We start from the raw sequence: 26,442 nt of genomic DNA, 5'->3' as shown, positions 1-26,442 counted from the left end.
AGCTACTTTTGAATTTTTGCTGGATGATTCTTCTACTCATCTGTTCTGGTTCAATGTCCTCTCCCTGCAAACTAACTCAAAATGACTTCTCTCAGCTTCTGACTGATTTGTTCTGCTTGGAATGACTGTTTCTGAACTCCACAAACTCAACTGCCCTGCTCTGAACTGAGATCACCTGCAGTCAACTGACATTCACAGAACTGAACTCTAGTGAACTGGATTGACCCATCATTCTCTGCACTGCCCTTAAGTAGTCTCTCTTTTCTGTTCTTGAGAGTTGGGCGTATCCTATCTCTCAACTCATTCTGTCAAATCTTTCTCTAATTGATCAGTCTATGTCACCCAATTAAACATCACTTTCAAATCTGCCACTTCCTCCTATAAACTCTCCTTACTTTCATAGTTAGGAATTAAAAGTATATCGAAGGGTTTATCAGTATTCCAGCCAGATCATACTGTAATCCAGGGCTTGTCTGTGTTCCAGAGGATTGCAAGGATGTTGATGGATTGAAGTTCCTCTACAGTAATGACCAAAAATTCAATCTTTCCCATATTTAGGCATCTTTGAAAACAATACATTGTAGCTAATACTGATGTTCCCTTACATCTCTCTGAGGCTTATATAACAATGCTCATTCTTTTTATTTTTTATTTTTTTAAATAATTTTTTATTACGTATTTTCCTCAATTACATTTCCAATGCTATCCCAAAAGTCCCCCATACCCTCCCCCCCACTTCCCTAATCACCCATTCCCATTTTTTGGCCCTGGTGTTCCCCTGTACTGGGGCATATAAAGTTTGTGTGTCCAATGGGCCTCTCTTTCCAGTGATGGCCGATTAGGCCATCTTTTGATACATATGCAGCTATAGTCAAGAGCTCCGGGGTACTGGTTAGTTCAGAACGTTGTTCCACCTATAGGGTTGCAGATCCCTTTAGCTCCTTGGGTACTTTCTCTAGCTCCTCCATTGGGGGCTGTGTGACCCATCCAATAGCTGACTGTGATCATCCACTTCTGTGTTTGCTAGGCCCCGGCCTAGTCTCACAAGAGACAGCTATATCTGGGACCTTTTAGCAAAATCTTGCTAGTGTATGCAATGGTGTCAGCGTTTGGAAGCTGATTATGGGGTGGATCCCTGGATATGGCAGTCTCTAAATGGTCCATTCTTTTGTCACAAGCAATGCTCATTCTTATGTCTTGGTTCTCAAATGTTCTCAAGACTCACATTTTGAAGGCTTGGTCACCTTTTGATAGAGCTACTGATTACAATGCAATCTTTAGGAAGTAAAAGCTGATTCCCTCATGAACTCTATCTCTTCTTTTTTTCTACAGATACTTATTGGACAATGTGGTATATACTAAGTTAAATAATCAGATTCTCAGGTGTAGACGGAACTATTTTAATACATTATCCCTGATCATGAGCACTAACAGCATAATCCAGAGTAAAAATGTAGTGAAATGACCAAATAGGTAACCATTTCAGGAGAAATATTTTAGAATTGTTTAATGTTTTACTAGAAAGCCCATTTTCCCAATTTAATCTTAGGTGTGATTTTATACTTTCCCTTACATCTGTACTCTACTATCAAAAATTAGGTGCTGTTTTATAAATATTCTTATTTAAACCTCATGGCCATCCTTAAGAAATATATGGAATATATTTCAAACTTTATAAGTCTGAAATCTTAACCACCTTTATGCTTCTATGGGTGTATATGTACTAAGTACATAATAATTCAATGTATTAAAGTTAAATCATTATTTAATTATTAATTAATAAATACATATTCCATTGCTTTTGAACAGGTGGCATATAAATTTATCTACTAATTAATGCATAGTGCATATCCAATAATGAGATTAGAGTTGAACTTTCTCAGACAAATGTGTTAATGACTCAAGATATTTAACTATGTCATTCATATTATTATGTGAATAAATAAGATCCAAAGACCCAAAAGGCACAGAATTCAATACATTCAGCATTTGATTTAATAGAATAAGTCATAGCCATTTGATAAATGCTCAAAGTCCTCTTCTTTAGGAGGAGAGGAGGCAAGATCATTTCTTCAGTGACATCAACTAAAAACCCACTGAGACACCGATTTAATTGTGGCACCTGCTCAGTGTTCTCCATGGATCCAAGGCCTTGTTATCAAAATGCTAATATGCAAACAAGTTTTTGTACAGTATTGTTTGTTAGCCTGGAGTGTGAGGCAAATGACCTTTATAAGAATGCTCATAACCAGAATGTTGTTACAGACTCTGCGCATCTGAATTATGCTTTACCAACATAAGAAATGTGAGGAATGTATTTGGACTAACACTATAAAAATATAACTCAATATGAATATCTTAAATATTTATTTTACACTTTTCATGTATATGGCTTTGTATATTAATATACATTTTAGATTCAAGAAATATATAATGTAATAGCTATTCTTCTGGGTCTGGATTATTTTGATTAATATCATTCTTTTACATACAATTACATTCAATTACATACAATTTTATCATTCAATTATATACATTTTCCACAAACAACCTAATCCATTTTTTCCTTATAACTGATCAGGCCACCAGAGGAACTGGCATGGTACAGGAAAGGCATGATTACATGCCCAAACTTTAGATATTAAAATCTGAGACTGGCAGGAGTAGGGCTAACCCCATTCCTGTTTCCAAGCCTGCCTCAGGGCATGTAACTAGGCAACTTCCAGCCAGGTGTTCACAAGTCAAGTACCCAGCACCTGGAATGCCTCTCCATGTAAATGAGGTATTTCAGTAGCATCAGCTTTTAGTCAATAACCTTCTCTGTCTCTAGATATTCTCACATCCCTTCACAAAATTATATAACTTTGGTTCACTCTGAATAAGGAGTATGCATTCAACTCCCCCCACCTTCCACCCCATCCCCCACCCCACCCCCCCACCCCCCGCCAATAAAGAAATATCAGCAAGCTAAGATCATCTCAGAGCTGTTTCATTAAAGATTGTCCAAGAAGGCCTTTATCTAAAAGGACCATAACGCGGAGGTCCTCTGAAAAAGTTCCAATTCCCACCCCCACCCCACCCCCACTCGCTCCCAAATGGACAAGGATCCTGTTAGTTCCAGACTCTTTTCCCACTCAGGCCTGGCAGGCACAAGAGTCTTATGCCCTGGAGGAAGAGGCAGACTGTGGACCCCATCCATTCCAGATTTCTCCCTGCTCTCCCCAAGCTGGTATACCTGTGGTATCTGGACCCACCAAGAGTACCACAATACCACAACGGTGTTGCTTCATTCTCATGTTTGTTTTCTGTGGTATGCAAAATCTTTTGATTTTAATTTTTTAAAATTTCATTAGATCCCATTTTTCAGTAATTTCTGGAATAACTGATTCATTGCCTGAGCTAGAATTTTGATATTAGAGAATTAAAATTCCATTAGTTCTATTTAAGTTATATATTAAGATCTTAAATTCATTTAATAATTGTATGGTATTAGAGATAAGGATCAAGTTCCCTTCTTTACATGTGGATATCTGTATCTACACCATTTGACAAAGAGGTTTTTCTTTTTTATTCTAATGCAAGTTTTAAAAAAACCTGTCAAACTAGGAGGCCATATTTGTTTGAAGATGTAGCTAAGTACATTATTTGATTCCACTGACCTACATGTGACTGGACCATAATGATTTTGCTACTATAATTCTGTATTATCACTTCAAAATAAGATATTGCCGCCCTTTCAACACCGTCCTATGTGTTCAATATTGTTGCTATGTGGGAATCTTTTCAGTTTCCATAACAGTTGAGTGGTTATTTAATTTATTTTTGTGAATGCTGAAGATATGTGTGGCCTGTAGATTCAGGAATTTTTCCTCCCCTTAGAAGATCATATAACACTTTTCATCAAAGTCCAAAGAAGAGCATGGCCTCCTAAACTAACAAACCCCCATCTCCTGAGAACATTCACTTTTCTGACAAAGGAGTTGGACCCAGGCTAAGTTCTATCCCAGAGAGACCCCAGGTGTCCTTCTAATTACTCAGCATCAGGGAAAAAACAAACAAACAAACAAAAACAAAAACAAAGACAAAAACCCCACAAAATTCTTTTCCCAAACCTGTACTTCCATTATCTTACAAACCCCGCCTTCTGCATTTTCTTACCTCTTGATCATTCCCACATAACATGACCTTCATTCCCACAGGAAGGTTGCTTGCCCCTCATAGCAATAAATGTTCCATATTTTCCATTAAGGTTTCCAATATCCATCATTTTCACATAGATCACATTCCTGATGTAAAATTTGATGCTAAAAATTGAGTGGACTTTGGCCGAGGGCGGGGAGGGGGGGGGATTATTCCTACACCTCAGCTTTCAACTCTCAATACACTTTCTCTCTTCCATTATCTATACCATTTCCTGACATCTTTCACATCAAAAGTGACTAGATTCAAATTAAGGAAAATTATTAGCTGCCATTATATTTATTCACTTATATATTGAGCAATATCTTGAGTCCAAAATAACTGGAACAAATACAAGTGATTTTGCAGCACTTGCTCTCTTGCATATTTTCATTCTTCTAGATTACCTATGAGCAAATTTATGATTCTTATTCAGTGATAAAGAAACTAAAGATAATTCATTTCCTTCATCTTTGTCTCGTCTATAAACCCTGCCTGGCCTCTTTCCTTCCTAGATGCATTGCACAATAGTACTGATCATCCATTTCATATCTTTTTCTTTAGGTCTCTTGATTACCTTGTGTTTTTTAATGACATTTTATAGTAAAACTTCTGGTCAGAGTTTACATAAAGAACTTTATACAGCCTTGAATATTGGTTCCTTTGTGGAAGCCATCTATGAAAGGCTAGGACAAGCAGGTTTTCTGGAGATGGCCCACTGTTTTTCATGGCTTCAATGGGTGTGCTCTGAGAGTGCAGGATCCTCAGAGACATCATCCCAAGAGTGCTTCTTACTGCTGATATTTTCTGCTCCTACTACATACCCTAACGACTCCTAGGCGTCTGGCAACCATATTGTTCAGATTTCCTGCAGAATCAGCATGAAAATGTACTTTAAAAATAATGCTGTATGGATAAACTTATAATTTCATAACTGCTGCTAATGATTTTATAGAATTACTGAACAGATACAAGTATATATTTCACACTTTCTTCACCCAACACTGGGTTCTTTGTCCCTAAATATAAATTTTCTTTCTCTATGGCCCTGAAATTATTTGGTAATCATTTGTAGATTTCTAAGAAGGAATTTAACATGAGTCGACTTTTTCTTTGCTTGCTGTATTCCTCCTCTGTTATTGATATTCATAAACCAAATATGCAAATTAAAGTGAAAGGAAATAATATACATGAAACGATTATCACAACAAATGCCATAAATATATGTATGAGATTCAAAATTCCATTCTATGTCCTTTACTTCTGTTTTGTTTAGATTTTACCCTTTTTTAGCTAAAACACTAAATTACTCTCCAAGAAAGTTTTAAGTAAACAATATAACAGTGTTTATTCTCTGCCTGTGTTGTATTGTACACGTACAGAGTTTATTCAATATTTTAGAGCTCCTAAACCAGAATTCTACATTAATATTCTATTCATAGAAATATCTTGGTGTATATTCTTCCAGGTATCTTACAGAGGCAGAAACTTATTTTACTTATGTGAAAACTGCAAGCAGAGGACCAGGAAAATAAATAAAACAATGATAAAAATGTTTTTGAGTGAAAGAGAAAACAATGACATTTATCTCAGAAAGAATACATAATTTTCCATTTTGGAGTTGAAAGATTATACTTACTATAACAGAATTCAATGTGTTCAACAAGTTCAAATAGTTCATTTGGGTTGCTATACCAAACACCCTTAGGGTGGGTACTTTGTAAATATCAGGCATTTATTGCTAATATTTTGTAGTTTGGAAATTCAAAGAGAAAGGCATCAGCCAACATGTCATGTGAGAACATCCTTAATCTATTCCCTGATGTTCCCACTTCTTAACACTTTTATGTTAGAAACTATATTCTAATATATGAAATTCAATATCTACCAAAGTCAGAGCATAAACCTAGTTGTAGCAGATCCTGGTGATAAATGATACATTGAAGAATATATCATATATTTCCTATTTAGCTTCCTCATAGTAAATTCAGATAAAAACAATAAAGAAGTACACACACACACACACACACACACACACACACACACACACACACACACATATATATATAATGGTTGCAGTTTTAAATATAGTAGACATATCTGGTTTCTTTAAAAATTGCATCAAAAATCACAGAAGGTAATAGGCTTGACTTGGAAAAGATCAGAAACCATGCTTCCAAGGGAGATAGTAAAGAGCCGTAATCCCTGATAATTGTGTGTTTTGAAGAGTTTAAGAAAAGTTGAAATGATCCCTGTGATTAGAATCTTATTGATAAGAAATATGGGATCAAAGATAATGATAAGAACTGCTGCAGAAGTCTAGGGCACTTAGATGTTACCACTGGAAATTATTTCAGACTACCAAAAATACCATGATAAAAAAAGTCTTGGTGGTATAAGGATAATAGAGAATAAACAAGCTTCAATGTGTGTGCTGCAGAGCGGCCTTTTAGCAGGTCTGAATACCATGTAGCTTGAGCTGAAGATTAATTTTTTTTTTACTGTCTTGTTTGATTTTATCTTACACAAATTCAGTGTATGTGTAAAGTATATACCATGAACAGTCAGCTTCAAATTTTTATCCCTTTATCTCTTATTAATTTCCTTAATTACTTAGGACAGTCTCATTTCAACATTCATGTAGAAGTAATGTATATACATATGCAATTTTATTATCTGTATGTAAAGGAAACAATTACTATTATTATTATTATTATTATGATTATTATTATTATTATGACAAAATATCATGACCAAAATGCAAGTTGGGGAAGAAAATGTTTATTTGGCTTACACTAAAACTCTGTTGTCCATCACCAAAGAAACTCATGACAGGAACTGAAATAAGGCAGAATCCTGGAAGCAGGAGCAAATGCAATGGAGAGTTGCTGCTTATTAGCTTCCATCACCTTTCTTGCTCAGCCTACTTTCTTATAGAACTCTAGACCGCCAGCCCAGAGATAGCACAACCCACAGTGGGCAGGGCCCTCCCCTTTTAACACTAATTAAGAAAATGCCCCATGTGGATCTCATGGAGGCATCTCCTTTCTTTCTGATGACTCAAGCTTGTGTCAAGTTGTCATGAAACCAAGCAGAACAGGAAAAATAAAAAGCTGTCTTATATCGCTTCTCAGACTTTTGGCTGAGATCAAGTGTAAAAAGCTGTCTTATAGAATGGGGACATTTTTCTCTTTCCTTTCCTTTCCTTTCCTTTCCTTTCCTTTCCTTTCCTTTCCTTTCCTTTCCTTTCCTTTCCTTTCCTTTCCTTTCCTTTCCTTTCCTTTCCTTTCCTTTCCTTTCCTTTTCTTTCCTCTTCTTTTCTTTTCTTTTCTTTTCTCTTCTTTTTTCTTTTTTCTTTTTTTTTGGATGATTGTACATCTAACAGATTAATGTGTAAAATATACAAATAAATACAAAAGCTGAATAAAAGCAATTGGATGACAAATAAAATGGGCTAATATGATGCTCAGTACGTCTAAAAATATAATGTATATACAGACAATAAACACATCAAAAAATCCTTAGCTACCATAAAATGTCATTTATAACACATTGACAGAGTTTCTAGCTATCCCCAGTCAGAGTGACTACCATTAAGAATGTAAGTTTTAGAGAAGAGATAATAATTTTGTTTATGAGATATTATGATTTCAAATAGTTCAATGGTGATGTTTTAGGTAAGGTAGAAAAGGGGGACAATAAAGGGAAAGAGAAATCTGAAAAAGTTTTATGCTTTTGTAAATAGAGACTAGGCTTTATAAAATTAGCAATCTGAACATAAATACAGAGGGAAGCCTAGGCTGTTTGTATGATTCTCAGGTTTCATTATGGCCTCGTTGAAAGAGAAATGAAGACATAACAACATCTTGTCTACCATATATTGGTTTCCTCCTTTGAACTCTTTATGGTGATGTATTGTTGATAATTTTGGTATATAAACTTATTTATAGATTAATAATAAAAAGCTGCTTTCATATACATCTCATGTAAGCAACAAAAACATTGGAAAATAACTGAAAAAAAAACTCTCTTAATAAATGAAATAAAATGACTTGGATAACACATTGATATGCTTTCCCTTGGGGAAGATTATTTCTCCCTCAATCAGTATTTTTTCTTTACCTATAGCTGTCTGTGTATGGTTGAGTCTTCGTTGGCTCTCCTTTCTCACCATGCATATTAGCATGTCTATTGGAATTATACTTGTTCAGTTCATGTTGTTCAGACTTAATGGTAAGATCTTAACTTATACACACAGACAGCATTATAGTAACTGAGAATTTTGGATTTACTTATTTAGTAATATGTATGTATATATGTATGAATGTATGTATGTATATAGGTATGTGTGTATGTATATATAAGAGCAATAAATGAAAAAGGAGGGACTAACTGAGAAAGAGCGAGAAAGTTTATATGGGTTAGGAAGAAGAAAAATGTAATGATGTTATAATGTCATAAGTAAAATTGACATAAAGTTTTTAAATAATTTTATAATTATAAAGGGTCAACATTAAGTCCGTATTTACGCAAAGTACTCTATGCTATTTGGTAGTACACATCTATTCAAAAAGAAGTTTAGTTTTAAATTAGAACATAATGTAATAGGCCCCCAGATTTTAGTAGGCAACTATATATTAGCACAACTGATGACATAATGAAAGTATCATTCAGCCATGGAACCCAGCACGTAGATAGTACCACCTTCCAAAATAAAAATAAAGTCCCAATACATCATGTCCATAGTTATTAGAAACTTTTTATATGTACTAACTTTGTTTTGTTGCTTAGAAATAACTTTTCTTCCTTCCTTCCTTCCTTCCTTCCTTCCTTCCTTCCTTCCTTCCTTCCTTCCTTCCTTCCTTTCTTTCCTTCCTTCCTTCATTCCTTCTTCCTTCCTTTATTTCTCTCCCTCCCTCTTTTTTCTTTCTTTCTTTCTTTCTTTCTTTCTTTCTTTCTTTCTTTCTTTCTTTCTTTCTTTCTTCCTTCCTTCCTTCCTTCCTTCCTTCCTTCCTTCCTTCCTTCCTTCCTTCCTTTCTTTCTTTCTTTCTTTCTTTCTTTCTTTCTTTCTTTCTTTCTTTCTACTTGTGGCTAATTGTTCTTGTTAACTGGAGTATGTCAAACCAGGATATATTTTTTATGTGTTTAAAAATTCACAAAAGGCTTGGAAAGGCTGAAAGCTACACTGGGATCCAGAACATCCTGTGTAGTTGCCAGCCAACTAATACAAAATTTCTATTGACTTAGATACTTATCTGAGTAGTGTTCCTTAGTGGATACTCCATAATATTTTTAAAACTATATCAGGCTGTAATTTTATTTTATTTTATTTCTTTTTTCTTTTTTTATTTTTTTTTAATTAGGTATTTATTTCATTTACATTTCCAATGCTATCCCAAAAGTCCCGCACCCACTCCCCCACCACTCCCCCACCCACCCACTCCCACTTCTTGGCCCTGGCATTCCCTGTACTGAGGCATATAAAGTTTGCATGACCAATGGGCCTCTCTTTCCACTGATGGCTGACTAGGCCATCTTCTGATACATATGCAGCTAGAGACACGAGCTCTGGGGGTATGGGGTAGTTCATATTGTTGTTCTACCTATAGGGTTGCAGATCCCTTTACCTCCTTGGTTACTTTCTCTAGCTCCTCCATTGGGGACCCTGTGATCTATCCAATAGCTGACTGTGAGCATCCACTTCTGTGTTTGCTAGGTCCCAGCATAGTCTCACAAGAGACAGCTATATCTGGGTCCTTTCAGCAAAATCTTGCTAGTGTATGCAATGGTGTCAGGGTTTGGAGGCTGATTATGGGATGGATCCCCGGACATGGCAGTCTCTAGATGGTCCATCCTTTTGTCTCAGCTCCAAACTGTGTCTCTGTAACTCCTTCCATGGGTGTTTTGTTCCCAATTCTAAGAAGGAGCAAAGTGTCCACATTTTGGTCTTCATTCTTCTTGAGTTTCATGTGTTTAGCAAATTGTATCTTAGAGGGCATTCTAAGTTTCTGGGCTAATATCCACTTATCAGTGAGTACATACTGTGTGAGTTCTTTTGTGATTGGGTTACATCACTCAGGATGATGCCCTCCAGGTCCATCCATTTGCCTAGGAATTTCATAAATTCATTCTTTTTAATAGCTGAGTACTATTCCATTGTGTAAATGTACCACATTTTCTGTATTCATTCCTCTGTTGAGGGGAATCTGGGTTCTTTCCAGCTTCTGGCTATTATAAATAAGGCTGCTATGAACATAGTGGAGCATGTGTCTTTCTTACTAGTTGGAACATCTTCTGGATATATGCCCAGGAGAGGTATTGCAGGATCCTCCCGTAGTACTATGTCTAATTTTCTGAGGAACCACCAGACTGATTTCCAGAGTGGTTGTACAAGCTTGAAATCCCACCAACAATGGAGGAGTGTTCCTCTTTCTCCACATCCTTGCCAGCATTTGCTGTCACCTGAATTTTTGGTCTTAGCCATTCTGACTGGTATGAGGTGGAAACTCAGGGTTGTTTTGATTTGCATTTCCCTGATGATTAAGGATGCTGAACATTTTTTCAGGTGCTTCTCAGCCATTTGGTATTCCTCAGGTGAGAATTCTTTGTTTAGCTCTGACCACCATTTTTAATGGGGTTATTTGATTTTCTGGAGTCAAACTTCTTGTGTTCTTTATACATGTTGGATATTAGTCCCCTATCTGATTTAGGATAGGTAAAGATCCTTTCCCAATCTGTTAGTGGCCTTTTTGTCTTATTGATGGTGTCTTTTGCCTTGCAGAAGCTTTGCAATTTTATGAGGTCCCATTTGTCGAATCTCGATCTTACAGCACAAGCCATTGCTGTTCTATTCAGGAACTTTTCCCTTGTACCCAAAAGGTCCCTCTGGGATTCCCAAAGAATAGACCTTAAGTCTCTTGGTGTGCAGATCCCCTCAGAACAAGAGGGCAGTGATCAATGGGCTCCTATGGGGTGCTCAAGCTGAAAACCTAAAGTGCTTATATTCCCTTTGCTCAGTCACTGCCTAATATTTTAAACAAGTTTGACAAGTCTACTCCAAAAGGAAACAGTTTGAAATTTGTCTTGTCTGCTACCACCAAGATAAACCTGGTTAAGTTGTCTTTTGTTTAGGACACCAAGAAGAGATCACATGCAGGTGCTGATCCTGTGCCCATGTGGAATCTGTGTGAGATGTGACTAAACTCTTCTTTTCAGGTATATGAATGTGCAGTGGCAACCTCTGGTTGTCTTTACTATACATCTCTATGTGTGCTTCTTTCTTGTCTGTTGGTAGGAGAAACAGATCTAAATTGCTGTTTCTGTGGTGATGCTGGCAGCAAAGGTTGCCAAGGTCCTCTGCTCAAGGGGAATGGGGGTATTTTGTGGAGGAGAATGAATTTGCTGTGTGTTTCTTTTATGGAAAACTTCAGACCTTCTGTAAAATAGATTGGCCCTAATTGGGAGTCAGATTGCCTTATGATGGCTCATATAATCTGAAATATCTGACCATCCTGAACAGTTTCTCAGTATTGACCAGTGGCTTTCTCTGGTGCATGCTACACACTTCCCAAATCCTGGATCTTTTTGGTTCTTCCAGCTTACTCAGTAAAGGAAAAAAATCACAGTCTGTTCTCTCAGCCACACCAGAGGCAATTGACCAATCCCAGAGTGTGAGCCTTTTCATCACTTGGCTCCAGCTCTAGGCCCAATCGTGTTCCCTCTGTGGAGGTTAGAAGAGGCCCTATTATGTAATCCTAATGCACACTTGGAGGGAGAAAATAGTTCCCAGAGTTGTAGACGCATTCTGCTCCCTTCTCTGCCTGATCTTACAAGTCTGTTGCAAGCAGAAAGGGGAAAATAGTTCCCTCTGCCATACCCAGAGAAAAAAGAAAATTCTACTTTTCCTCTTTCATTGTTTATGTCTTCTTTTCAACCAATGATCTGTATAATTGGAAATCTCAAAACCCGACATTCTTTGAAAGATTAAAAAGCTGCCAGGTTGTAAGGTAGGGAATGGCAGGTTGCATGACTGGGCAGTGCAACACAAATAGAATAAAGTTGTTCTTCTGCTCAACTGTTATAGACTTTAAACAAAAAATTTCCAGGTCCCTTTAAAAGAATTAAAGACAATTGCTAAAAACTTTTGCTTTTGTTATAACTATAATCCTAGTTAATATACAAAAAGCCAAAAAGCAAAAAACAAACAAACAAACAAACAAACAAACAAACAAACAAACTTCAGAAATTATAAGGGTATAAGATATCAGTTGATAAATACGTACCAATTGGATGGAACACAGGGCCCCTAATGAAGAAGCTAGAGAAAGTACCCAAGGAGCTGAAGGGGTCTGCAACCCTATAGGAGGAACAACAATATGAACTAACCAGTACCCCCAGAGCTGTGTTTCTAGTTGCATATGTAGCAGAGGATTGCCTAGTCAGCTATCAATGGGAGGAAAGGCCCTTGGTCTTGCAAAGGTCATATGCCCCAGTACAGGGGAATGCCAGGGACAGGAAGCAGGAGTGGGTGGGTTGGGAAACAGGGTGGAAGGAGGATATAGTAGGCTTTGGGGATAGCATTTGAAATGTAAAGCAAGAAAATATCTAATTAGAAATATGTACAAATTATTAGAGAATGCTCTAAAGTTTTCCAGTATAAAAGAGATGTCATTGGGGGAAGCCAGAAAGATGTGGGAAAAAAAAGAAGTAAAAAGACTGAGAGTTCTATAAAGAGCATTCATACTGGGGCCACAAGATGCTGTACATGGTACCTGCTATCTGTACAGAAGACTTAATCCTGTTTCTTCACTTTGGCCAGCTTGTTTGTGAACAATTGCTGCTACAGCCTCACTAGAAATTCATAGACAGACAGACAGACAGACAGACAAATTTGACAACTGTCATTGGGACAAGACTTGTTTCTAGCCATACTATACTCAGGAGTGGACCTTCTGAGGGGGTTCCCACAGAGATAGATGTACACCCAATAAGACATATCAGAGAACAACCTAATTTTCATTATATCTTTAGTATTCTCTTAAACCAGCCCCATGTTTTATTCTGTAAAACTTCAACCATCAACTCAGCCAGCGTATTGCCAGATTGTAACCCAATAAAGCATTTTGAAGGCAGCATCTATGTTAGGGACATCAGATTCCATCAACTAAATGGGAGGCACAGTAGGGCTTGGTGTCTCTGAGAGGCAGATTCTACTCCATTTTGGGACCAGCCTCTATTTAAAAAAAAAGGGCTTGGGGTAAGAACTTGACCTGAATCTGAACCCATGCTACACCCAAGTTCCAAGAAGAACCATATAGCTTGTCTCTGGCCATATGGCAAAGTCATTCCCTAGATCAGTCTGGTAGTTCCACATGTACTTTCAGACTGTTGTTGTTTATTGTTTTGCTTCAGAGTATCTACCTGTCGGCTTACAATACTCACTTAATTAGGTATTTACCAGGCTAGAATCCCCCTTGCTTGCTCACCATTTCCTGTAAAACCTTGTCCCACTGAGGTCGTGTGGCTTCACAAACCCTCTCCCTGCTGCGTCAATGATGGCAGTGAGCCCAAGCTTGAGCTTGAGCAAAGACCCTAATGTGGTTGCATTGAGATCGGCTCTTTGGTGGTCTTTTGGGGTTCACAAACACTTTCTTAATGGGCACAACATCTCTATCATTTTTCTCTCTCTCATCTGTCTCTCTCTATCTCTCTGTATCTCTCTTCTCTCCTCCCTTTCTGGGGCTTGCTGTGAATGGAATGTTCAATAATAGCTCCTCAATCCAACAAGGCTAACTATCTCAGCTGCTCTTTTGTATATTACAAATATAACTGTTGACAGCAACATATGGGCTCAGTCCCTCGGCTGAGGCATTTCAGCATAAAAGACCAAGGTATATTTTTTCTAGACTTTGGTTGGCTCTCTTCCTGAAGTCTGACATTGGCCCAGACTTCATGGTCAAAGTTTCCCAATTTTTGACAAATGTCTTAATTGTTGATTTAAAGCTATATCCTACCTATAGTTACCCAGTTCATTGGCCCAAACTTGATACACCCAGAATACAAGCATCCCCAGATGGCAAGCCTCAAAGCCCACTTTTCACAGGAATACTTTTGATATTCTCAAAGAGAAAGACTAAAGAGAAATCAGAAGCCAGCCTCCCCCACCCCGCAGGGATCAGCATGTTAGAAAGAGTACCACAGGTCTTTAGCCCTTTTCAACTGGACATACACTAGGGTGGCTAGTACCTGGAACTAATCAAACAACAAGCTCCACTTCCAACCATAATAGCTGTAAATGGAACCACACTAAAATCACCTTGGGGTATCTCCACAGGAAGGCTGACTGTTGAGTGGCACCTAGAGTATCCCTAAACAGTTCCCCTATGTATATTTCTGTAGCCATACACTACTGAATAATTCCAGGAATAATAGTGGAATGTATTTCCAAGCCCCAGAGACTACTTGGTCTGCTAGCACTAAAGCCAACCAAGTATCCATCTTCTGAAGAATCAAATCTTCTGTATCCTCATTTATGTTGTACCATAAGTGTTTATCTATATGGGGAAAAGGGTAGGACTCACATAAATCGAGAATCTATGCTTTCTCAGCTATCCCAATTCAAATTTCCCTGCTGGTGGGGGTAGGAATCATGGGCTCCACTGCAGTTGGAACTTCAGCCCTATTTATGGAGAAAAAAATTAAAAATTTGATGTTCAAGTAGGCACAGACCTGGACCAGCTTTCTTCTTTCTATCTAGAAGCACACACAAAAAAATAAAATAAAATAAAATAAAATAAAATAAAATAAAATAAAATAAAATAAAATAAAATAAACTGACCTTCTCTTTATGAGATAAGAAAGTCTCTATATGACACTGAGAGAAATTTATTGCTCCTATGACAGTCAGAGATAATTAAAAAAAAAAAGTTTAGACATGGTCAAAAATAACCTTTAAAAATGGGTGTCAAAAATCTGACAATAGATGCCAATCTTTGATGCTCTGGAGTCCCTCATTAACCACTCAATGAACAGCCATATCTGAACCATTAATACTTTAACTACTAGGTCTCACCATAGGCCTGACTGCTCCACTGCCTACCTATCTGTTAAACATAAATTCCGTTTAACTGCTAATGCCAACAAGACTCTCTGCCCCTGGATGAATCCACAATTGGACTCATGCCCAAAGAAACTATTGGTATGTAACAGACCCCCACACCTGAGCACAAGTGATGCCATGATGAGACTACTACTCAGGCCATTTCCTTGCCACCCTCCAAAACTAAAACAAAGGCCCGAGTTCTGAGAAAGTCCCTGAATGGACTAACTTTGCTTTCTGTTTCTATAGGTCCACTTCTGGCTACTGTTCTTGAAAATTGAGGTGTGTCAGCCCTCAATAAGCTTTTGTGCTTAAAAGCTAATGCTGAGAAAGGTTAGGGGTTACACTGTGTAGCCTGAAATAGTGTAATTACTGTTGAAAATATTCATACTTTCCATTGGCTTAAACCTGTGTCCTGGTAGTCTTTTCTGATGAATTTTCCTCAGCAACAATAAAGTACATTTGATTGTTTGCTAACTTTCTTTATTCAGAATGATTTTTTGTTTTGTTTTGTTTTGTTTTGTTTTCGAGACAGGGTATCTCTGTGTAGTTCCGGCTGTCCTGGAACTCACGCTGTAGACCAGGCTGGACTCAAACTCAGAAATCTGCCTGCCTCTGCCTCCCAAGTGCTGGGATTAAAGGCATGTGCCACCATTAAATGAACAAGGTATTTCCTTTTTTTAATGTTCTTTTAAATAAAAATTTAGTCTTGCCTCCCATCCCCACTCCTATGTATATATGAATTTTTGGCATTGTTCTAATTAGTTTCATAAGCACAGAAATCAGACTGCATTAAGGTCAACATTTATTTGAACATGGTTATCTTTAAAGGCCCTGTATCTAAATACAATCAGTTACTAATGCTAGAATTAAAGTATATATATATATATATGGTGTTGGACAGTTTCACTCAAGACACTAGCCTTTGCCCAGAACTTCTTGCTGGATTCTGGATGCCTGCAGCATGTCTGTCCTCTTTGATCTTGCTAGCCCATGCCCTTGCCATACCACAGTGTACTTTACTGAACTTACTTAGAAAGGCATACTAATTACTGTAGCAGATGAGAGAATATGCATGCCAAAATTGGTACTTGAGGGACTAACAGCCTCATCTGCTGTGTGCTGAGTCATGCAGTATATCTGTACAAGGTCACAGTTTCCTCTTCTGCTCCATGCCAGTAAGAGTGCAGCACATATACTTCCCTATTCTTATTGCTTTAAAATATTGGGTGTGTGGGACAGCAATGGCTTGAAGAGCAATCCTTCAGGTCTTCAAACTGTCCTTGAACTGTGCTGCCCTCTGAGCCTATTATTCTCTCTGGCCTTTTCACAGTGCTTAGGTCTTTACAGTAGGTTGCCAGGAATCTACCTTTCTCTAAGTACTTAATTTCCCCTCGGAATTGTTTCACATGATTGTGACATTGTCCTGAAGGGCTTAATCTTGTGCAAATCATGGCATATTTCACTGTGCAAGTAATATGGCTCAAACAACGAGAATTGAAAAGGAAAAAAAAAAACAGTCTAGCAAATGATTAAAAATATTCATGCTAGAAAAGTTAAATCTCAAAGAGAAAATGATATACTGGAAACAAGCAAATTAATATAGAAAGAGTGTTTAATGGTTCTTAAAATGTAGTATTTTGTAAGGAAATTATCTGTTGGCTAATATATTGAGTACATTTTATTTTTAAAATAAAATAAATTTTATATTTTTTAAAGTTTGCACACATTTCCTTTCAATAAATACTGAAAATTTATGCATGTAAATTATTCACATATGACAATGCATAGTATCTAAATGATGCTTTTCACTTGTGATAAAATCAGATTTATTGGAAGTAATTCCTTTCTGAATTCTTTGGTTTTCTGCATAGTTATTTATTCCTTGTTTTTTTTTTTTTTTTGCCAAGGAGCAGACTTGTGGAGATGGCTTCTGAGGCAGGGTTGTCTGGGAGATAAGAAACAAACAACTAAGTCAAGTCATGAGCCAAGATGGTGACATATGTTCTAATGGGGACATCATTCCAGCCTGCTTTCTCTCTGTTCTGCTCTCTCTCTCTTTCTCTCTCTCTTTCTCTCTCTCTCTCTCTGCATGTATGTGTGTGTGTATGTGTGTGTGTGTGTGTGTGTGTGTGTGTGTGTGTGTGTGTGGTGGTGATGTTTGTGTGTCTGTGTGTCTATATGTCTATGTGCTCTACTTGAGGCAGTTCTCCAAGTAGTTCTCTCTTACTATTCTAAAAGAATTTTCTGGATAGCTCATTTCCTGTAGATCATAACCCCAGTCATTTATTTTACATACCAATCTAGTCATTTACTTTAGGTTTCCTTTTGATTATACTATGAATCGTCATTCCCTGACCCCAGACCCTTAATTCTTAGGAAACAGCAAGCACATATTTCTTTTAACATGGCAAAAGAATTGTGAGATCTGCCTGCCTCTGTTAAGCACAGACTTTAGCTGTTTGGGAACCTGTCTTGAAATTACCATTTCTACCTTATGAGGGCCTAACCTTGCTTTGTCGCATGCTGACCTTGAACTCTGGAATCTGCCTGCCTTTCTATCTGCCTGCCTTTGTAACTTTCTGAAAAGCTGGCTTTTTAATGTAGCTGCCTCTTTTCCTTTAGATCTGTGAAGCTCCTAATACAATTCATATCGAATCCTTATATTTTTGCATAGTTGAGAAATTATATATTTTTCAGGCTCATGTTTCTGAATAATTTTCTATTGCCTTAAGGGCAGTCTTGAAGATCCCATTATTTGCCATTTTGCTGGGACATTAGCCACACTTTTGCCTTCCAAACTGATTATCATGGACTTATTAAAGTTAAAGGATGTTCCTTAAAGAAGGAGTGTAAAATATGTACATTATTATACAAGTAAGACTTACGCCATGGCAAGCATTCACACTCATGGAAGCCCACATCTGCTGGCCCTGTCCCAGCATCAAGAGCTATCATTCTGTCCCCACCAAGGCCATACTAGACCTGGAATTTCTTTACTTTTTAACATTCTTAGCATCTGTTACTTTGCTATGACATTGACAAAAATCTAAAGAAACTGAATTTTCTGTAGTGGATTTTACAGTGTTAAAGCTACCAAGCATGAGTCACTGGCCTATAGCATCTTTTTTTAAAAATATTTTTTTATTATTACATATTTTCCTCAATTACATTTAGAATGTTATCCCAAAAGTCTTCCATACCCTCCCCCCTACTTCCCTATCCACCCATTCCCATTTTTTGGCCCTGGCATTCCCCTGTACTGGGGCATATAATGTTTGGATGTCCAATGGGCCTCTCTTTCCAGTGATGGCTGACTAGGCCATCTTTTGATACATATGCAGCTAGAGTCAAGAGCTCCGGGGTACTGGTTAGTTCATAATGTTGTTGCACCTACAGGGTTGCAGATCCCTTTAGCTCCTTGGATACTTTCTTTAGCTCCTCCATTGGGAGCCCTGTGCTCCATCCAATAGCTGACTGTGAGCATCCACTTCTGTGTTTGCTAGGCCCCGGCCTAGCCTCACAAGAGACAGCTATATCAGGGTCCTTTCAGCCAACGCTTGCTAGTGTATGCAATGGTGTCATCGTTTGGAGGCTAATTATAGGATGGATCCCTGGATATGGCAGTCTCTAGATGGTCCATCCTTTTGTCTCAGCTCCAAACTTTGTCTCTGTAACTCCTTACATGGGTGATTGTTTCCAATTCTGCATCTTATGTCACTGGATGAGCTTCGTTTCTTTCTATTCTTTTACTTATTAGGGGATGTCTGTGAAGAAGATGTTTCACTGAACATCTCTAGACATGCAGAGATTTAAGGCCATGTTATTTTTCTATGAGAGGAGTACAGAAGTATAAAGACTATCTGACCATTTGCTGGAGATGGGGAGACGTAAAACTCACAGTGCACAATATACTCAGAAGGCATCTGAATTAACCACTAACCATGTATTATTCATTCTGGATAGGACACTATTTCCTATGACACTTTTGCATGGGTGTGTCTTTAGGCTCTAAAACAACTAATCATTATAGGTATCCTGGAGTCATTAGACATGTCTCCTCATTATATCATAGACTACAATTAAAATAAAGTGAAATGGAGTGTGATTGAGTGGGGTGAGATTAAATGTTTTTATAATTTGTGTCAACATTTTTTATTTCATACCTGGAAGCTACAAGTTGAATTGTAGCACATTCTTAAAAATGGTAATACTTCCCTATTTTGCTTCAGAAATAATGCTGTTAATTCTCTCCAGGTATTAATCCAAGAATTAATAAAAGATAATAGACTTTGGATGCTCTTACACATAATTTAATAAAAACAGGAGAGGTATACATCTCTGTTTTTACAGTATAAACTCATTGTAAGTTACATTATGACAAAGTTTATTCTTCCTATATTAAGCAAAAATTAGCAAAATTAATACCTAAGGTCTTCATTAAATAAAAATAGGTGTAGGTCAGAAATAGTTAAAATAATTACTACAAATGGAGAAGGTAATTAATTAAGACTATGTAAGGAATGTCAGGAAATTTCCCAGCTGAAAGGCTCAGAGAAATAATTCTCAAACATGCATATTGAATGACATACCACAGCGACTCAAACTGTATGCACACGTGCAATGGCAGTATATCATCAATCAATTATACTTCAAAGATAAACCAATGTGTAGCATGACTAATTTAGTATCAGGTATAGATTTCATCTCAATGAGTAACTGATTAATCATAAATCATAATATGGTTATTGTTTGAGAAACAGAACACATATACTCTTACTGACTATCAGAAATCAATCCCACTTGAGGGATCAGTGGTTCTGAAAATGGCAAGAAGACAGCCGATGCCGAAGTTGATTAATAATAACATTCTGGTATGTCAGAACATTTAAAGTGTGACTTTTAAAAATTTGCATATTTTCCTATTATGAATATAAGTATAGATAAATGATTTTAAAGCATTTAAAAATATGAGGTAAGTTAATGATTCACCCATATCAAATTATTGATATTTCTTTCCCATGACTATCATACACTTGTTTTGGTCTAGAGCAAATGCATACTTGTGCATTTGTGTATTTTTTAGAAGGTAGAACAGTGGGATGCTGGTGACTATGTCTCTAGTTTAGCTTTGTAAACACGAATCTCAACTCATTATCTATGACATTGTGTACAACCATCCCCCTTTCGGTAGAACAATTGTCTTATAAGCAAAATATATAGGAAGAATGTGTTCTATAAGTTACTGCAGACAAAAGAATTGGGGCTGTTGGTTCTTATAACTCCTTCATGTATCTTATCTATTCCTATTGCTGAGTCATACTAACTGTCAATGTATCAAAATGTGATCCCAGAAAAGCTTGAATAATTATTGTATACTGTATCAGAGGCTAGAGATAGGGTCAGCAAAAATATATTATTATCGAAGAAAGTGCTCTCTTACAATGTCCTCTGTATTTTAAATGAAATGAAAGAAAAATAGTTTTGTCTGTGTTATCATGAAAAAGAAGAAACTCTATTAGAATAGAGCAATTAATTATCTGGTTCTTTAAATTTCCAAATCTTAAATAGTTTACATGTTAACATATGTAATAATGTATTTAAAATATTTCTAATATTATTTAAAATAAGTATATATCATGTTATATTTTTCAACAGATTAATTTTATCAAAATTTTATCAAAAATATTCATCAAGTGTAAATAATTATGATACTATATATATCATAATATAATCATATATCATGATTATTGTTTGTAATTTGAATTAAGTAGGCAATGATTCTTAGGTAATAAATTAAATGTTAAGTTAGGTCTTAGTACAGAACTATCTTGGTTTAAAATTTATAATCAACTGACTTTACATAAAGCAAATTAGTGTCAAAATTATAGGTAGGTCTCGTGGACATTGAATGTCATACAGGAAATGCTTAGAGTTCCCCAAAGAAATTAAACACCAGTACTTAATGAAGCACCTTTTCTTCCTGCTAACTGCATACCTAGGAAATTCAAATTTGACTGTCTCTACAAGCGCATACCATTGACAGTTGAGATTGAATGAGTAAAGTTATGCAACATAGGCTCTGATCTTTATTCCCAACTTCCTTATTCAACTATTTTTTTATACATTTCACATATCAAATTTCTAGATAAAATTTGATTTTAAAGGTTTATATATATATATATATATATATATATATATATATATATATATATATGGGTTCGCTTATGTGGGTTTTCACACAATGTCTACCATACCCATAGAGACCAGAATAAGACTTCATATCTACTAGCACTGGAGTTACAGGCAGTTGTGAGCTTGATGTAGCTACTGGAGACTAAATTCTAATCCTATGCCTGAAAAGTACATGCTCTTAACCACTGAGAAATCTCTCCATATTTAATTAATTTAATTAATTAATTATTTTTTATAATTATGTTGTAATTATTATAATAAAATTAATATTATAAATATAATTATTTTACCATCTGACATGATTTCCAAGGCTTGGAAAAGCATTACCATGCCAAGTAAATTGCAGGAAATGTAGATAAGAGAAGGAGAGACAAAGGATGTATGAATGTGGATATTGAAGAAACCTGTTTCTCATTTTAGAAGAAACTATCCAGAATCAATAAAGTATGAATTTTGGATACTTTTTGTTTTTGTCTGAGAATGAAAGCTAAGCAGCCCTTATTTTAATTAGAAATTTTTCTTAAACCAAATTATTCCTTAAAGAGTTTAGCTTTAGGTAATTTAAATTATCTAGAAAAGAATTATCAACATTAATTTTGTGAATGTAAAGAATAAAATGGACAAAAAATACAATTAATTCTTTCCTTCCTCTGTTTTTTTTTTTTTTTTTTTCATTACTGTTGTAGAATCCTATAAAGCTACCATACATATTTGCCACTGCAGAATTCTGTTTCTTGGTTTAGATTCTGTCAGGTTTTCCACAGTAATAAAATCTGTTTGGAGATTTATAATTTCATTTCAATTCTGCCATGCAGAATGACACTGAGTAGACATACTTTGACTAGGAAATAGCTCTTCCTCTTTAAATTCAAGGGACAATGCAAAGCAGGCTTTTCACTAATGCATTCCGAGTTCATCTTCCCATTTAATAGAATATTATGTTTATTTTCATAATTCAGCACCCTATTAAATATGAGGACTCTTTACAAAACTTGAAGTGGAGAACACAGCAAGCTTAATTTGAAGCAGTTCTCATTCAAACCTTTTCAAACTAGCATGCTAGGGCTTAGCCTTTGATACACTCAAGCTTTAAGATTCTAAATAATTTAATGCAACTGTACATTCCCAGAGAATGGAGAAAGTTCCTGAGGCTAAGACAGCTAAACTTGCTTGGCATTTGTGCTATTTTAAGAGGTAATAAGCTATCCCCTGCTTGTTCAGTGCCATAGACCCCATGTTTACACCATATTATATAAAATATGATGACAGACAGCATTGCTCCAGCTGGCAATATGACCTTTCTTTCCCTTTTTGATTCCTCACAGAGAAAGCTTTTTTTTCCTCACTCTATATTCCCACAATTTCCCTCCTTATAGTCTTGGTATCGACTCTTGCAGAATTAGTGAACTGGGTGATACTTTACAGATAAGACACAGTGAAGTGCAAATGAAAGATATTTGTATTCTTACGTGGCTGCTTATTGTATTCTTCTCCAAATGCCTGGCATTTATTAACCTGTTATTGTGGCAGCAAGAGATGGGTAGAGTATAGATTAGAAAACAGATAAATCTGGACTGGAATTTGGGTCACTCCGAAGTCAAATATGATTGTAGAGTTATTTGATTTCTTCTAGCTTCACCTCTATCAACTATAAAGTAAGAAATTTAATACTTCTGAATGATTACATGTGTTGGGAGTGCTATAAAATACTTGCCATTTATGCGTACTTAATGAATTGGAGTTGTAATATGTTTTAAGGAATGAATTTATAAAGATACTAATAAAGACATTAATTTTCGTAACTACAACAGGTTCAATAATGGTCTAAACTGCACATTACAATACAACCCCCCCCCCACTCCTGTAGGGTGGAGGGAAGCAATAACCAGAAAGACCATATAATACGGCCAAGTAAAGACCTATGTCCTTGAGAGGTTCCTGGTAGGGACTCTGGGCTTTCAGTTATCTACACACTGAGTCTACTGGTAGTTTAGACTGTTGGCTCCATTGCTCAATTCTTACAGAGAAGTGGAAATAAATGATGTGAAAATGAATTTTTAATGACTCCAGTTTAAAAATACAACATAGTAATACAAAAATCTCCTGGAAAAACATATAATTCAGACACAATAGCTTGATTTCTACTCAGAATAAAATCTTGAGTTTCTCTTTACAATGTAAACCAGTGTGAAAGTAACAGGGTTAGCCACAGACAGGCCTAAATTTAAGTTTCACTTTTGCAATTTTCACTTCCCATCTTTTATGTGAACACTTGTATTCCAAGGCATTGACTTGCTTAGTATAAAATATCCCAGTGCTTATGAGGGTGATGGACAATAGGATAATGTTTTCTTAGACAATGAATCTCAAAAGCCAATCATGCTTCTGTACATTTGGATAAAATGTCCACTGTAAGAGTCACTTCCTTCTACTTATACCTAGAGTGTCATCGCTCAGAAACACTTTATGGGACAGCAGGAATAGTTATTTTAAGATGTGTTCAAAATTTATTACAAACAATCTCATCTAGAAAACAATTGAAATAAAACCTGAAATTCTGATTGTTTCCAAGAGCTTATAAATTTTGCATTAATGAAACTCAAATATGTCTGTATCCTTCTTCTAAACCCTATTTGATGTCTTGAATTTGCTCTTATGTGCCTAGACAGAGGTAAGAGACAGTTCCATTCCAGCACAGAAATATTCTTACGATATTTTGGTCTCCAATCTAAGCATACAAATCCTTACAAAGGAAAATAAACAAACAACCAAAAAATCAAAATAACAACAGCAGAAAACAAACAAATAAAACAAAAAGGTTGGTATATAATACATATTTTTAAATTGCAAAATTAAAATAAGCTGAACAGTATTTAACATGAAATCCTTAAACTACTGTTTTAAAAGCCATGTAATTTTATAATTTATTTTTAACTCGTTTTAGAATCACAAGAAAATTGAAGTGAATTAGTAAATAAAACAAATGTGATGGAAAATATCTCAGCCTCTAGAAGATGAAATGAAGACATAAGAAGATAATTATAAATTGTGTTATGTGGAAATTAAAGTGTTGTGCTAGGGAGGATTGTAGCTCTGTATTACAAAAGATCTATCAGGCAAAAGTTTCTGACTTAGCAATTAACTTTTTTGCAGCAATGAAAGTTTTTAGTGTTATTTTTTTATTTCAATGGAATATAAGCCATCAAATCGAAAGAATATAAAATTAGAGCTATAAGAGGTAAGTTAAACAGACCTATTATTCATCATAGTAACTATATCTAATGATGACACATCATATTCTTGCAAACCACTTTGAGGGATTGTAAAAGCCTCACATAAAATGATAACTATGTGATTTAATGACATGTTAATGAACTACAATTATTCATTGTACAATATACACCATAAAACCTTAGGTTATTCATGAAATTACATACATTTCTGTCAATGTAAAGATAAACAGAACAGGAAGTTAGAAATTATTCTATGTGAATAGAGGAAAGGACTTTCTGTGCAAAGCCAAAAACCTATGTATGGTTCTCTAGCACTGACATAATTGACAGGTGAATATGGAATACAGTCCAGTGATAGACAAGAGGAATCTGGCTTGTTAAACTAGTCAGACTCTTGAGCTCTGGATTCAAATGAGATATACTAATACATAAGGTATAGGGTAAAGAAAGAAGAATCACAAAGTCAGGCCTTTTTATATCTAGGCAAACATACATGTGCATGCACCTACACACATGTGTTCCCACATATAAAAATATGCATACGTGTATAAAACTTACAAGAACCTTAAACAGAAACAAAAGATGCCACATTCTATATATTTCAATAATTTAAAACAAAATCAGTATATTTTTGAAGAATCAGTTATTTTGAAATAAATCTTCCAAATGATAATTTGTCATGACTGTTTAAAACATAAGAAAAATAAATTCAAAACAAGCAATACTGCCAAAATCATCCTTCAAACTCAGATATGTAAATAATTTTACTAGTTATTATTTCTATATATCTAGCGAGTTGAGTCTTTCATACATAATACTTTACTCTGAGCAGCATATGTAAGAGGCTCTTTTGCTACCCTCATAAATGTACTCAGCATATTTTGGGAATATTCAGAATATCTGATTGTTTTCTTTTATGTTGCTTAAAGAAAAGTTCTGTGTTTTCAATTAAAGACAACTCATTTCTCTCAATTAAATTTCTCATTCATTCAAATGTAGTGCCGATATGTCACCTGCACTGTTGTTCCTAACAAATGTATGGGAATACCATGACTGAAAACAAATTGGTGTGGGGCATACTCACTGCATATGCACATTTGCTCTATAATTTAATCATATGCTATCTTATTATTTTTGATAATATGGTTACAGCTTCTCCACTCAGCTCCTATATACCTTTGACATATCACAGTCACTTTGTATGTTTATTTTTTGTTTTCTTTCTAGAAATTTCTTAGTTTTGAAAACTGAAATATGTATTGTGTTACTCTTCTGTGTTTTTTTTAATCCAAATCCTACCATAATGTCTTTCACCAAGAACCCATATGTCCTTTTATCTGAGAATGATGCTTGGAAACAAGGTCTGAGTGGAAAACATGTTTATTGGTACTAAGCACTCATGAGTTTGGTCCTTGTTTGTTGAGAAATGCAAGAAATGTTACACTCAGGTGTTTTCACTGATCTTGTCTTCTGTGATTCATTATTTTGAGTTTTTTTTTTTTTTTAACAAAGACACATCTCCTACAGTCAATCAGAAAATACAACTAGCATCTATTCCTTTTAATTACTGGATGTTTCTCCTTTTGAGTTATATTTTTGGAGGGGGTTGTTCATAATCTAGTGATTCTCCTACATTGAAATATGAGAGGAGATGATTTCAGAGTCATTTCTGGCAATTAGGTAAATATTTAAGGTCACCATTAAAATGATAACATTTGCTGTAGAAGTCATTTGTGG

This window comes from Mus musculus, chromosome 1 (genome assembly GCF_000001635.26).
Source record: "Mus musculus strain C57BL/6J chromosome 1, GRCm38.p6 C57BL/6J".
Taxonomy (NCBI): domain Eukaryota; kingdom Metazoa; phylum Chordata; class Mammalia; order Rodentia; family Muridae; genus Mus; species Mus musculus.
Note: the sequence above shows the minus strand (reverse complement) of the source record.